Raw genomic sequence first — 4,569 nt, forward strand, 5'->3', positions numbered from 1 at the left:
GAGGCTTGTACAACCACATTTCCTCCTCGTTGTCCAACACTCAGATCTTCACTCAATCAGTGCACATCTGAAATGCAGACATATAAAACAAGACAAAAAGAGTCAAAAGGAAAGAAACAAACCAGAGGGTGAGTCCTAAATAATAATAATAATCCATACTATAAATACAATAATTGAACTGAAGTAAGTCAAACAAAACCTTCAACCATTCTCATAATGCTATCATTTAAGAATTTATTGAATTATACCTCATATTCATACAAGTTTAGACAATTTCAAAGGATGCAATGCATGTTACTCATAGTCTACATTTTCTCAAGGTTTCATCGTCTCTCCAGTCAAAGCGATCGAAGGACTCCATTCCTTACTAATTAGCACATTTCATTCTCGACTTGTCATTCGACCCATACCATTGAGGTAGTCTTTAGGAATGGACCTGCCATGACCCTAGCAATGGGTGCCCACGTTAGGATTAATAAGGACTCTTTGGCAACGTGACCCGACTGCGATGAGCTACTCCACACCATTGGGCCATCCCCTTTTTATTACCCTTAAGCTTCTTTCATAAACCTAGATACAAGCATTCTGCAGTTGTGCCAGATGGTTGCCTTGACTTTCCCTTTTTGTCTATGTAAACAGTGTAGATGAATGATCTTATAAACGTAATATTGTCATTCCAAAATACACAAATCCCTTAATAATAACAATCAAACCGAAACAAAGGAGATGGATAAACATATAAATGCATCATTGTTTTCCAATCATACACTTTACTTAATGTTAACAATCAACTCCAAACAAAGGAATATATACATGTCCATTCTATCTACTCTAAATAGTATATGTTATTTTTAATAGTAATCAAACCATAATAAAATAATACACACATATCTATCATATATGCTTCATACAATATACTTCATTTACAATAGTAATTAGACCCCAAACAAAACAGATACATGCATATAATCCTTTATACAATAACCTTTACACTTTCAGCATAATAATACATAATTAATATCTATCTTAAGGCATATTGAAAGAATGAGTGTATCTTTCTTACATGATTTAGTTCATGGTTTAATATCATTTAGTGCAGTTTGAGTTCTACGAATGGTTACTTTAAGCTACATCACCTTCAAAGAGGGTGAAGAAATTAAACTTAGGTGAAGACAAGAGTGACACTTAATTAATCTCCCTTTATCGGTTTCTTGCCTTAGTCCTTCTAGTTTGGCTACAGTTTCTCTGAAATCTCTTTTAACCAAAGTCACATAATGTTATACGCATCTATTTGCTTCTAACATCCCTAATGGCCTTTACTAAATGAAGCGAGAGTTTGCAATTTACGTAACCAAGGTCTAAAATTGGAAACAACAACCACAACAATCCATCAATACAATCTAAGTCCACAATTACAGAAAGATCTTTGTTATTGCTAGCATTCAATAGTCCATTCATAACAAATATATGACACAATCTGAAAAGAGATGAAGAGTTTAGAATTATGTAATGTTATCAAGCATACTCGTTTTGAAATTTAAGGGGTCAAATAACTTATATATATATATATATGTTGTCACAAAACCTAATAATGCAATTCAATTTTTGAAATGTTAGAGAACATGAGGATCAATTGGATAAAACTAATCACATAAGGTATATTTTAGAATTTACAAAATTAGGCATTTGCTCAATTTGAATAATAAGAGACGTTGTCATGAATCATGCTGGAATTTAAATATATCTAAGGAGACAATTATATATTCGAATTATTAAACTAAGAGGGTTTTCTTCTGCATATAATTTGCATTTTAATCTCAATGTAATTTGGCATTTTAAGGAAGCAGTCCATTGTACTCTAACTCAGAATGCAAATAACTCACGCATTTATAATATAATTCGAGCTTAAAAAGATCAACTTTTATTTTAAACACATGCAAATAGTTCTTATTTGGGTGAGCATAGAAGGAATTAAAGATACTTACTAATTATTGTGGATTAAACACAAACAAATGTGAATTTACGTTTCAATTTCATTTAAATAATGAATGGATAGGAATTAAAAGTTTAAACTCTTTACCAAAGAGGTACAATCTTCACAATTACAGTTCAATCAATAAATTCATATGAAGGATTCACAAATATTCTTTAAGGATTCCATTCAAACATTATTCTATATATTTCCCATAACTTATTTACATGCAACCAGTCAAGTTCTCTAGTCATGCAAGGTGATAGCAAGGACATTCAATTGCAGGGATATATTTTCACCATTCACTTAATACTGTATAATCCGAATATCATAGAAATGACGTTAATGGCTTAAGGGACCTTACTCGAAGAAGAAATTTTTGAGGAGTTATTATTGTTAAGTGAAAATCATATATTTTCATATTTATATAATGCTAGCCACTAAACTTAGTCAAGGAAATCATTCAAAGAGTAAAGAAGAGTATATAATAAGAGGACGATGTCGCTTTGTGGGCAAAAGAATAGCGACTTTGAAAAATAGGTTTTTTATTTGAAAAAATGTGAAACTGCCACCAAAATTTTATTTATTTTTACAAGGGAAAAATATTTGAAAAAACCCTTAAGAGTCCTGAGTTCAGGAGTTGGTTACGAATAGGAAAAATATTAGCACACTTAAATGCCCGTCCAAATGAACAATACCTCAAGATTATATTTTTTATTTTACTTGATCTCAAATCATATTTTATTTTTAAAGCAAAACAATTTTGAGAAAAGAAGACCTTTGTATTTTTATTCATTTTTTTAAGGTTGATAAAAAACTTAATAACTTGAAAACATATTTTTATATTTAAAAAATTATATTTTATTTAAAAAGAGTTAATTTCTTAATATTATTTATTTATTTATTATTTGTTCATATTTTATTTTATTTTTTAAAAAAAGAACTTAACATATAAAAAAACATAAAAAAATAGTATTTTGAAAATGATTTAACATTCTAAATTTTTTTTATATTTTCATTTTAAAAGATTTAACAAACTAAAAAAAATTAATTTATTTCTTTTTTAACTTTTACTAAATTTTTTTCCTAATTTCTGACGGATTTAAAAAAATCAATCTTTAATTTTTGAAAGGAAAAAAATTTAAATTAGAATGTTTTAATTGAAAAATAATTCTTTTTTTTATATTTTTTAGTACAATGGATAACACTCGTGGAAGAAGAAACACAAAGAGAAAAGAGAAAAGGAATATAGGGATAAAAGAAAAGAAAAGGAAGAAGGAACCACACACAAAAAAAGCACTTGAAAACAAAAAAATAAAAAAAGTAAAATAACTAAAGAATAAAAGCAAAGAAACTGTATAAATAATTCCTATTTACAATGGAAGATAGACAAATTAGAAAAATAATCAAAATCGTACATTTTTCTTGCAATATTTGTCTCTTTTCGTGTTTTTGTGAAAAAATGTTGTGTGAAAAATTTCCTCTAAAAAATTCTATGTGAAAAACTTATTTGTGAAAGAAGTCCCTTGAAAATTTCCTCCATGCCAGAAATCTGTGTCCTTGTGTGTGCAGCTTAGTCACTATTTATAATAGGATTAGTACCTAATAAAATGAAATTAAGTATATTTTTTACACCTTGATTATTTTTATTTTATTTTATATATTCCTAAATTAACTAAAATTAAAAATGGAAACAATGATTATTATATACATAATATCTTTATGGTTTTATTGATTATATGTCTTTTTAATTATCCTTTTTTTTAAATTCATGATTTATTATTTAATAAAATATGTGACATGGACAAAAATCAGTGTTCACAACAATGACATGCAATATCATGATAGCTCATCATGCAACAATTTAAAGTACCTTTTCACTCAGTCTATTTACAAGGAAATACAAAGGGGTTGAAGGAATGTCACACATGCAACTAATTTGATTCATTTATAATTATGTGAAGTTGAAAATGCATATAAAACACTGTTTTACACACAAATAACTTAAAAACACTAGGACTCCCCCTTACCTTAACTTGGTCATAAGAAAGGAGAAAAAAAAGTATGGAGGTTTCCCTTTTGGAGTAGGACTCTGAGCGAACAACTTGTGGTTGTTAGCATGGAGGATTGAAAATGACGAGTCTGGAAAAGAAAAGGTGATGAAATGTAGTTTAGTAGGAATGGTGCTTAAGTCCCTTTGTCTTCTCGATGTCTCTCCTAAATAATGTTTCTTTTTTAAGAAAATAAATGAGGCAAGGAGAATCGAGTTTCTTTTTGTATGTGCATTAGCATGTAAAGAGGCCACTAAGCTAACTTTCATTGTTTCATCTCCCCTCATTAAGTGTTCGCCTCCCCTCCTTAATCATGAGTCACCACGAGAGATAGCCACCTAACCCACCATTAAGCTCACCTATAATCTCTCTCTTTTCACTATAAGATTGTTTTTATTTGACACTTCACATTCCTCCACTAAGTCCTAATGTCTTTTGCGTTTTACCAAGGCCACTCACGTTGTGCAAGAATACAATCATTAGGATGGTTTTAGGACACTTAATGTAGAGGCAATTTAAGAAGAAAGGGAGAGTGAGAGACAATAA

This window comes from Abrus precatorius, unplaced genomic scaffold (assembly GCF_003935025.1).
Source record: "Abrus precatorius isolate BTA unplaced genomic scaffold, Abrus_2018 Scaffold10, whole genome shotgun sequence".
NCBI lineage: Eukaryota > Viridiplantae > Streptophyta > Magnoliopsida > Fabales > Fabaceae > Abrus > Abrus precatorius.